Genomic DNA, 12,117 nt, shown 5'->3' with positions numbered 1-12,117 from the left:
TTCTGCATATTCCTCAGCAACTCAGGACTTCCTCCACATCATAGATTTTTCCTAAGTACTAATGTCTTCAAGCCAACAATACTTCTCTATTAGCCCCCTTAATGTATGCTCTTCAGAGTTAGATTTGAGAAATCAGGCCTGCCTAGGTATGAGGTTAATATGCTTCCCCACCAATTCTTAGATACGAATTTTATAGAGATGCCTCATCCATATTTTAGGAGCTCTGTTAGCCAGTGGGGAAATTGGTCTGAGATCCATTAAGGTTTGTCCCACCGCCCTGGAGAAAAGCTAAGAAAGGGTTAATCCATTAGACAATATCCTGGTGAGCTCATCTTTGTTGGAGCCTGCTCAGTAAGTGGCCAGGAGTACCTACATACTGACTTCTTGTGAGGCTTCCCGGGATCGTGGATATTGTCAGAAGATCCGTGGGAGAAGAGACAGTAAGTTTCCTGTTTTTCATGTCTCCTGGGTTTTTGAATGCAGTTAAAAAAAAAAAAAAGGGAGTGGCTCCTTCATTCCTCGCTCATCCCTCCTTTTTTCCCTGGAGATATAGGGTGATTTTAACTTTCCTTTAGTTGAAAATGCTCTGTTCCCTGAAGCTGGAGGCTCATTTGCCCCAAGCTGGCCCCCAGAGGCAGGAGAGGCATACAGAGGGAGTATAGGGAGCTGCACAAATCAGAGAACCTGCACCATTAGGAGTGGCTGCTACCAGCTGCCAACAAGAGAGGGTTTCCCAGTGGAATCCCTGGCAGAGAGTGAGATCAACCAGCCAGTTCCTTACTTTTGCCATGTACCAGGGAGAAGGGCAGATGCATATGAAGAGGAATGTTCCATCATCTGCAGTGGGTCCCCACTGCAATTCAGCAGCCAGTGTGGTTTCAGAGACTTCTTTCTAACTCCTAGAAGAGGTAGGAGTATAAGGTCAGAGGGAAATGGCAATGGGGATGGGAATGGATGGGTCAGACCACAGTTGGGGAGGTAAAGGAACTTGACTGGTGAAAAGCTGGTAGGTAACTGGATCTCAGGTACCATTTTCCAGGGCCGGCCCTGGTACTGGGTTTCTGTGGACATCCTAGATTAGCTTTAACCCATTTCTCAGTTGATCCCTCCAATTCTTTTCTGTTCAGAAAGCCACTCCAAAAGACATGGCAGACATTGCCTATTAAGGTAACAGCAAAACAAGGTATAAAGATCTGCCTCTCATGTTCTAGATAAGGAAAATAAGAAACTATCACACACTAACAAGAACAGAGACAGAAGTAACATCCTGAGTGCCAGTAATCCATACATGGGAAAATGATTATCATGTTCTGCACAGCAAGGCATTATTCCAGACCACAAAGTTTTTTTTGTTTGTTTGTTTTTCCATTACACTTCAGGGAAGCAGGCTGGGCCACAAAGGTGTATATAGTTTTAGGAAAGAGAGCAGTAACAGGTTTCTTCAAGTTGGGCACTGACTTCCAGAAACATCATAGTAAAGTCAGTGTAAATCAAGTAAAATCAGTGACAATAAGCAGGAGACAGGTTCTGTTGTGAAGACAGAAACTCACTGAGATAGGGTTTACACACTACCTTTTATCTAAGTTCTGCTTTTCTTATCAAAAGAAAGGTCTACCACTGAGCTCTTTGGGGCTTGGAAAGGACTGGATGTGAGGTGGGGGGAAATTGATATTTCCTTGGAAAAGAGATTACTTAACTAAATCTGGTGTAGAAAAGAAGAGTAGGAAAGTGTTATGGGGATTAGGCGTGTGAATTATGAGCAATTTGCCGCCTCTTTGAAGTGTAAAAAAAATAATAACACTGAATTCTCTCAGGCTTAACCTATTTCAGTAATACTGTCCAATTTATCTATTTTTTTTCTCTTTTTCATTTCATTTTTCATTCTTTGTCCCTTCTCCTCTCCTTTCCCCTAGCCTGGCCTCCTCTCCTGGGAACAATATCTTTCCTATCTCTTCTGCCTGGAAAAAATGATCTGCTTTGAATTCTTGTAACTCCCAGAATAGCCATATCAGAAATCAGAGGCCCAGCTATATAGGGTTGGGGGGGAAGGGGATATGGGAAAAAGGATAGAAAGGGCCCCATACAATTCCAATCCTAAGCACTACAGGTGTATCTTGCTTTAAAGTGACCACACTTCAGAATAGCCTTTGTGGGAGGCTGGGATGATAATAACAATAGAAAGTTATTTGATTGGAAGAACAATTGATCTACATCTTTGCCAAATTAACTGAGTAGCCCCTATCTTAATATTTTTCTTCTCCCAAACTTCTCTCACTCATTTCTTATTAAAAAGAATTCTAATACTGCCTGTAAGCTCAAATCACAACCTCCCCAGGTCACAGTTTCTTCATTTGTATAACAAGGTTAAAGGAAATCATTTTTAAGGTCTCTTCCAGCTCTGAATGTGTGATCCTACTCAAGTTGCTTTAGAAACATAGCATAATTAATCAGAACATGTTTTCTCTTCTGATCGGGTCAAACAAAAGACAAAACTAAAGCATCTGGAACGGTTTGCAACTGACTGGGAAAAACAGAGAATAAATTAGTATTTTTTTCCTCTACTAATTCTTGCCCTTTTCCTCCTTAGACCAAGAATCTGCACAGGATCAGAGCATATTTTAACTTGAGGAGAAACTAATGTAGTAAGTTAGTGATGCAGCCTTTCTGTGGATTCTTTTTCCCTTGCATTAAAGGTACTTAAGTCTGAAACTTGAAAGGAAAGAAAATACTCAAAATAAATGTCAGCATGCCCCGCTTAATGTCAACATTGTAGAGGATGACTATTTTAACAGAAACTATGGCATTTTCTGTATGCTATTCCCATATATAAAACGCACTTCCTCTAAAACATAGAGACTTTATTTATACCTGAATTCCTCCTCTTCTTTGTAGGCTCAACTCAGACACTATTGTTCGGTCACTTTTCAATCACTCTTTGTGACTTCATTTAAGTAAGATACTGGAATGGTTTGCAATTTCCTTCTCTAGTTCATTTTACAGATGAGGAAACAGGCAAACAGGGTTAAGTGACTTGCCCAAGGAAGGGGCACACATCTAGGAAGTGTCTGAAGCCAGATTTGAACTAGACTCCAAGTAAATCACTCTATCCAATGCACCACCTAGCTGCCCCCAATTCAGAGTCTACCTCCCTTGATAAAGGTTTCTTTAATCCTTTATCCTGACCTCCACCAATCTTCATTTCTCTCTGTTTGATCTCGGCTATAGGCATTTATGCATTTTGCCTTTTCTTGTACTTATTTGTATATATTCTTCTGTTGTCCCAATCCTTTCAACAATATTGGTAAGAGTAAATTGAAAATATTATTATGAAAATGTTGTGTGTTTACAAACGTAAAGTTTTCTGGAGTATGCCTTATTCCCCAGCAACTTCTACCCCCTATCCTTCAGTCATTTAAGACTTCCCATCTAAGGTTTCTTTACTTCTCTATACGTATTTTATAGGACTCTGTTTATCTACTGCTTACTTCCCCAATTAGAATGTAAGAAAGACTCTTGAGGACAGAGACTCTTTTTGCCTTTCTTTGTACTCCCAAAGATTAGCATAATGTTAGGTATTTAGTAATCAATTGATTAAATGTTTGTTGATTGACTCATTGATTGAATTCAACCAGTTTTCAAATTATGTTGATCTCTCATCCATTTATTACCTTTTTTGTTTTTTTTGCTCAGGGGCGGCCAAGTGGCTCAGCGAGTAAGAGCACTGGCTCCAGTGTCGGGATGACCTGGGGATCAAATCTGGGCTCAGATACTTAGCACCACACCCAGAAATAACTGGCCATGTAACCTTGAACAAGTGAATTAACCCCAATTACTTAAAAAAAAAAAAGAAATATTTGCTACGGGCTTCTACTATACTATAGCACTGTCAGGGATGCAAATATAAATACAATATAATCCTTGGCCTTAAGAAGCTTAAAATCTAACAAGTATACTGAGATAAATAAATAAATAAATACACACACACACACACACACACACACACACACACATACACATATACATATTTGGGCACACAAACACACCTTGAAGTATAGTCAGTTTTGCTATAATGCATGTTTCAAAAACACACATTTCTTCCAATAAGGTTAATATATTAAGAAACATTTTGAGTATAACTTGAATTTTGAGTTTGCTTCTAAGAGATTTCTTGCTTGAGAAACAGCAAGAGAACTCAGAAAATTTCAGTACTTCACAATAATTCATAAATTGCAGTCCTTCTGAAGCCCATTTCCACAAGCAAACTTCAGGTGTCTGTCAAGTTAAAGTGATACATTTATTATATACGTTCTGATGCAGTAGGCGCTATGGGCAGAAAGGCTGTGTCACATTGCCCTCACCCCCTTCAGCCTGAAGTTGCTAGTGAACCCCTGGCCGCAAGCTTAGCAGAGCTGAAGGCCACAGATGTAGCTACTATTTATTGTAGAGTTTTATCTATTAACCATTTGACATGCTATTTTTTTTATTAGCTTCTTATATTTTTTCCAATATACCATTGATTAAATTTTTGAGTGTTGTACCACGTTTTCCCCATAAGTTCCTTTTTTTTGTTGCACAATTTTGCATAGTGCAGCGTTTTTTGAGAACCCATATGTTGAATTACAGCAGAACTAACTATACTATCTCCATTTTGAAGTAGTTCACACTAAGTGTACATTTTTTAAAAATGCAATGAATTGTTAAGAAAGGGAGAAATATTAACTAGATCAATATTCCACCTAACTTCATCTAACTGGGTAGATCACTACTTAAAAGGAATCATAATTTCAGAAAAGATTGCTGGGAGGTAGCAGAGGCCAGGTACAGATATTTGAATATAATTCTATCCCTCTGAGTCCATTTTGTTTTATTGTATTTTTTAAAGTTCCATCTTGCCTTTTGTTTTTATTTCAGTCATTTTCTGAAGTAAATGTAAATATGTGTATGTAATTCTACATATAGTTCATGTGTATGTGGATATATTACTATATATAACTGTGTGTGTGTGTGTGTATAATGTCTGTGTGTTTACTATGTGTCAAGCACTGTACTAAACACTAGGGATACAAACAAAAGCAAAAGTCAATCTCAACCTTCTTGAGAGCAGGGACTGGCTCTCCCCAGTGCTTAGAACATCCATGGCACGTAGTAGTCATTTAATAAATGACAGATGACTGGGCAGCTAGGCATCACAGTGGATTCGGCACTGGGATCAGAATCAGGAAGACTTCATCTATCAAATGTGCTAAAGACAGAAATGGCAAACTACTCTAGTACCTTTGCCAAGAATCCCAAAGGGTCACCAAGAGTCAGAATACACTGAAAAAAGACTAAACAATAAGATGACTGACTGATACATGGACCTCAAAAAACTAAGCCAAATTGATTGACACCTTTTGTGCTCTACTTCTGCAAGAAAAGATTCTTATTTCTTTTAAAGGGCTACAGTGGGGCAAGATTGATCATTATAATCACACAACATTTAATTTCATTTTGGTGTTCTTTTCATTCACTGTGTATATTGTTGTCCTGGTTCTACTTTTCACTATGCATCAATTCACATGATTTTCCATATTTCCCTGAATTCTTCATATTTGTTGTAACCTGATGAGCAAAATATTCTATTACACAGTTAGGTGGCTCAGTAGATGTAATGCTGGGCAGGATAACGTGCAGGAAGACCTGGATTCAAATACAACCTCAGACACTTACTACCTGTGTGACCCTAGGAAAGTCACTTAACCACTGTTTGCCTCAATTCCCTCAGTTATAAAATAGGAATGATAATAACTACATCTACCTTGAAAGGTTGTCTTGAGGCTCAAATGAGGTATTTGTAAAGTATTTAGCCTGCTCCATACATAGCAGGTGCTATATAGATGTTGTCTATTATTGTTTTATAACACAATTTGTTCCATCATTCCCAAATTAGGTGGGTATACACTATTTCCAATTCTATATATTTTTTGTTGGTTTTTTTTTGCCCCCACAAAGTGTTGTTATAAATATTTTGATATTTATGGAATCTTTTTTTTCTGCCTTTGTTTTCCTTGGACTATATACTTAGTAATGTGATCTCTGGATCAAAGCACATAAACATTTATTGACTTTTCTTACATAATTCCAAACTACTATCCAGAAAGGTTGGATAAATTCACAGTTTAACCAACAGTATATAAGTATGCCTGCCTTTCCTCAATCTCCTAACACTGGCCATTTTTGTCTTTTTTCAATCATATTTGTCAATTTGCCAAAAGAAAAAGCTTCACCATTGTTCTATTTTTGTAAATTTTTATTCATTTTAAATTTAAATGCAAAATGAGAACATAAGAGAAGATTCACTATAAAACAATACATTTCCATTTCAAAAAAACCTATATAATATATACTACACATTATTTTCAAAGCTGCCCAGCTTTTTTTTTGCTTCCTTGTAGGTTTTTTTCTTCTCTTCTGTGCACTTTTTACTTCATTTTTCCCTCCCTTCTTCTCCCCCTCCCCCACACTAAAGAATGCTACAATTAAAAGCACATACACAAACACACACATATGCACAGATATCTATACATACATATAAACTCATACATATATCTGTAAGATTGTGCATATTTCCACTTGTCATCTCTTTCTCTGAAGGTGGATAGCATCTTCCTTCATGGTTCGGAGTCTTTCTGTATTTTCTAAATTAACCTATTCATCATCTCCTACATCACAGCAGTGTTACAAGACAATCACAATCCTATCTGAGAGGTTGTCCATGAAAGTTTTTTTCCCAATTTTCTGCAATCCTTATATTCTTAGCTATATTGGTTTTATTTATACAAGAATTTCTAATTTAAAATAGTCTAAAGTATCCACTTTACATTTCAACAATGCTCTCGCCTTCTAATATAATATATTTAAAGGTCTGATACTGCTCAATCTCCTTCCTTTACATCTTTTTTTCCCCTGGTTTCTTTGGAATTCCTGACCTTTTGTTCTTCCAAATGAATTTTGGCTATTATTTTTTTCTAACTCAATAAGATAATTTTTTAGTAATTTAAATGAGATGGCATTGAATATTTAAGATTAAGATTACTTAGGCACCATTTTTCTAATTGATCATTTGGAGCTGTTCTTTATTATGGTTTAATCAGTCAACAAGTATTTATTAAGTTTGCCTATATAATTTCAAACACTGTGCTAGATAGTAAGATTCAAAGACAAAGAAATGGAATCATTATTGCAAGCCACTCAAAGTTTTTGCTCTGTTTGGAAAGACAACAACATATACAGATACAAGTATATACAAAATATATTTTTAAGTATGAAAGTACTTACAAAATATGAAGATAAGGACTAGATTGAAATTTCATTAGTATAAAAAACTCCTTTATAAGAAGACTCCCTGTACCAGGGCAAGCCAGTTCTCTCTTGGCAGTTTCCAGCCTCAGACAAACTAGAGCAGTGAGCAATTAACTACTTGCTGAGGTCACACAACCACTAAGTGCCAGAAGTGGGATGTGCACTAAGGTCTTGCTTGAAGGCCAAGTTTCTACTGACTATGCAATGATGCCTCTGTCCCAAAAAAACATAAATATAAGATAATGGGATAGGGGATTGGAAAGAGGCACAAGCAACTGGGGATTAGTAAAGGCTTCATGTTACTGTTTTCAATTTCTTCAAAAACTATTTGGCTACTTATCTATTTTACCCTTCTCTCAACCATTTTAAAATTAAAATCTCAAAAGAAAGGGGGTTAAACAATTTCTATAAATATAGTAAATGTTGTTTTTCCAGTCAGTTCTCAAGTACTCTCATATTAGAGTCAGCAATGCTGGAACCTGAAGAGAATACTATTCAGAAAATCTGGACTCTAGTCCTGGGTCGACCACTAACCAGTTGCATTCAACTGCACAAGTAGTTCTTAAATATAATAAAATAGGTGCTATGGATTCAAGGACAAAACAGTCCCTGCCCTTCAAGGAACTTTAGTAATCACTAAATTTCTTTCCCTTAGCTGACCATAGAACCAAACAGAGAGCATTTCCTAATTATTTAAAATATCTGGTAATCTGTGTTTTAATTACTATTTTTTAATGTTGCCTTTATTTCTGAATTGCCCCTTGTAACAGTGAATAACAAAAGGAAAAGGAAAGCAGATTAGTAAAACTAACTAATATATCAACCAAATTTGGTAATATAGTCATTATTCCATATGCATAGTCCCTAACTTCTTCAAAGAAGAGAAGAGACATTTTCTCATCTCAAGCTCAGCCATTTTTACACAGTTTTCTTGTTATTATCATTTTCAGTTGTGTCTAGTTCTTTGTGACCCCATTTGGGGTTACCAGAGTGGTTTGCCATTTCTTTCTCCAGCTCATTTTGCAGATGAGGAAACTGAAGCAGACAGGGTTAAGTGACTTGCCCAGGGCCACACAGCTACTAAGTTACTGAGGCTGGATATGAATTCAGGTCCTCCTGACTCCAGACCCTGAACTTTCTCCACTATGCCACCTAGATGACCCTACAATGTTCAGTTTTAGATTTTTATTGTTGTTCATTCTATTTACATTATTGTAGTCATTGGTATTTAATTTTTATGATTCTGTTTATCTCATTTTATATCAGCTCCTTCAAGTTTTCCTTTGTTTCTCTGATAATCTTTATATTCATCATTTCTTGTGGTACAGTAATATTCCATTACATTCTTGTGGTCCAATTTGTTTAGCTATTTCCCAATTGATGGGCATCTGTTTTGTCTTTAGTTCCTTGCCATGGAATTTTATAGAGCTATTGGATACTACTTTATGAGATATTTGTGCAGAGCTATAGAAAAATACAAAAGAAACAGAAGGCTAGATGTAGAGGTAAATGTGTAAGTGGATTTGGAAAAGCAGATCAAAGAGTCTGGCTGTAACAAGTTGAAGAGACAAAGATAGTTGAGTGACTTCAATTCTAGATACTTCCCTCTGCCCAGCCATCTATCACTACCTATTGTCAATCCTCTCTGGGAGTTTGTTTATTTTTTCTAGTTATATTTTTCTATTTTAATATTCACAAAGCATTTTCCTCACAATTTTCCCCATGAGGGAAATCACACAATATTATCTCCATTTCAGGGATGTGGAGACAGGCTCATAAAAGGTGAAGCCTCTTGCTCATAATCACACATGCAGTAAGTGTCGGAGCACCAGAATTTGAATACAGGGTTCATGATCCCAAGCCTGCATTTTTTCTTTTATAGAAAATTATTTTGAAAACAGAGTGGTGTAGTGGAGTTATCACTGGCCTTCAAAGCTGATGATGGCCTGGGGACAAGTCCTAACTGCCACTTTCCAACAGCATGATCTCAGGTATGATCTAGGTCTCAATTCCCTGAGTTACAAAACATGGAAAATAATCCTTACACTGGAACTTCCAGACCATGTGACCAACAAGATAGAAGACTAGACATTATCTCCAACCCTTGATAACACTCAAGAGATCCCTTCAAAAGAATTATGAGCTAGAAGTAAAGCAATTATAGCTATCTATCAGTGCAAGCTAAGACACCAAGAACAGTCAATAAACATTTATTAAGTCCCTACAGTGTGTATGGTATTGTGCTAAGGCAAAGGAGAGACAATAAGAAAAAGAAAGATAGGTCCTTCCCTTAAGGATCTTATAAGCTAATGCATGAAGACAATACATAAAAGGATACTGAAAAGGGGGAGGTAGGTAGTATGGTACAGGAAGGAAGTTGGATAAGTCTGAGCCCTCTCAAAACAAAGGTTTTGGGAGAAATGAAAGGCATCATGTTCCTGGAGTCAGGGAGAAGGGCTGATGGAAAACAGAAAAAAAAAAAAGAGTAACAGATATAAATTAACAGCAGAGAGGGCTAATCCCTTACATGCACACTTAGAAAGAAGTCCCTTCTTCTCTAGTTGCCTTCTGCCCCCACTATGAAAGCCCATGACACAGACATGTGGTGCATGATCTGTCTTCCCCAGCAGATTGTTCCCTCTGTCATCCCTGCTCCCTCACCTATCTTCAATCTCTCACCATCTACTTGCTCCTTTCCTCCTTTCTACAAACATATCCTAGTCTCCCCCAACCCTCAGAAAACCCTTGCTGGCTGTTGTCCCATATTTGTCATTTTTCTGACTAAACTCCTTGAGAAGGCCATCTACAATAGGTGTCTCCACTTCCTTCTCACTCTTTTCTTAACTCTACATTCTGGTTTCTGACCTCATCTTTCAACTGAAAAAAGTACTCTCCAGAATTACTAATCCATTGCTTAATTGTCAAATCTAATAACCCTTTCTCAGTCCCCATCCTTCTTGACCTTTCTGCAGCCTTTGACACTGGCATTTTTCCTCTTCTCATTGATACTTTCTTCTCTCTAGGTTTTTGTGACACTACTCTCTCCTTCTGATTTTTACTGCTGTTGTTCAGTTGTCTCCGATTCTTTGTGACCTTATGGGGGGGGGGGTTCTTGTTAAAGATACTGGAGTAGTTTACCATTTCCTTCTCCATTTCATTTTACAGATGAAGAAACTGAGGCAAGCAGGGTTAAGTGACTTGCCCAAGGTCATACAGTTAGTGATCTAAGCATCTGAGGCCAGATTTGAACTCAGGTCTTCCAGAATCCAGACCTGGTGTTCTATCCACTGTGCCACTTCCTTCTGACTGCTCTTTTTTAACAGTGAGTATCCCACAGAGCTCTGTCCTTAGCCTCCTTGTCATACTATTTCACTTGGTCATTTCATTAGCCCTCATGGATTCAGCTATTGTCTCTATGCTCATCAATATAGTAGAACTTTTACAAAGAGGGCTATTTACTTCAAAAGATAATCACAAATATACAAATTCACTCCCCCAGTACATGAAAGGTATAATCCCACTCCCTCCTGTTCTACCTCTCTCTGAGCAGGGGAAGAGGATTAAGTTCATAGTTTAGCTCAGTTCCTGTAGAGGGGTTCCAAGTCCAAAACCACTCTCTGGTTCAAGGCTCAGACACCCTGGCTTCTTAGGGCTTCCATGGTGGGGAGACTGGCTGTATCGCCTTGACTGAAATCCTGGCTCCACAATCTCTATATCTCTAACTCCCAGTTCCCTGGGGATCATCTCCAACACCTGAAAAAGGACAAATGATACAAAGCAGAAATAAATATTCCCAGGTTCATTTCTTGAAACTGAGGCAAAAGAGAGAGAACACAGGAAAATCAAGACCTTTCCCCCTGTCACTGGTTCAATTCATGGCATCCATGCTAGGTACCATGTACGAAGGATGGAGGAAAGAGAAAGATAATTTAGTCTCACCAGTTTTAAAGAGAGGCAGCCAATCGAAGGAGGCTACACCATCCACTTGGTCAAGGACATTTGTCAGGCAAACCAAACATCTTCAAAACTGGGTAACACTGATGATTCTCAATTCTACTTATTTAACCCTAACCTCTCTACTGATCTCCAGTTGCAAGTCTCCAATTGCCAACTGGATATCTCAAAATGGATATCCAATAGATATCTTAAATTCGACCTGTCCAAAACTGAATTCATTATCTTTTTACTCTTCCAAACTACACTATTATTATTGAGGGCCCTACCATCCTCCCAATCACCCAGGTTTACAACCTAGGTGTAATACTAGACTCCTCATTCTTTTTTACCATCCAGATTCAATCTGTTGCTAAGGTTTCTTGATTTTATCTTTAAAACATCTCTCATTCTTTTCCTTCTGTTCTCTGACATCACTACCCTGGTAAAGGCCCTTATCACCTCATTTCTGGACTATTGCAATAGAATGCTGAATTGTTTCTCTGCCACAAGCCCTTCCCCACTCCAATGGATCCTCCATTCAACAGTCAAAGTGATCTCTTTAAATCACAGGTCTGACCAAGTCACCTACATTCTCTCTTTCTCTCTCTTTTTTCTGTTTAAGTATATTCAATTTTTAAAAATTCATTAAAAAAAATTTAAGTTCCAAATTCTCTCCTTCACTCTGGATCCTCCCCTACCCATTATGAAGGCAAACAATATGATATTCATTATACATGTGAAGTTATACAACACATTATTTCTATACTAGCGTTGAAGAAGAAGAAAGAGAAGGAGAAGAAGAAGAAGAAGAAGAAGAAGAAGAAGAAGAAGAAGAAGAAG

The 12,117-nt window shown here is 37.7% G+C and overlaps 1 long non-coding RNA gene across 4 annotated transcripts in view; it reads left to right on the top strand.

Annotated features, from left to right (window-relative positions):
- Positions 1 to 232: 232 nt before the first annotated feature.
- The window catches only part of LOC138152705 (uncharacterized), a 72,067-nt gene continuing 60,182 nt past the window's right edge, over positions 233 to 12,117 (top strand). The window contains exons 1-3 of one of the 4 annotated variants that reach the window (XR_011166178.1): positions 447 to 908; positions 9,224 to 9,332; positions 10,507 to 10,663. This is a non-coding gene — a long non-coding RNA (uncharacterized lncRNA). The other 3 variants (XR_011166181.1, XR_011166179.1, XR_011166180.1) reach the window with 3 other exon arrangements.

This window comes from Petaurus breviceps, unplaced genomic scaffold (assembly GCF_028583685.1).
Source record: "Petaurus breviceps papuanus isolate PSGF00001 unplaced genomic scaffold, PetGlider_PUasm1.0 90925, whole genome shotgun sequence".
In the NCBI taxonomy this organism is placed as follows: Eukaryota; Metazoa; Chordata; class Mammalia; order Diprotodontia; family Petauridae; genus Petaurus; species Petaurus breviceps.
Note: the sequence above shows the minus strand (reverse complement) of the source record. Positions and strands in the feature narration are given on the sequence as shown.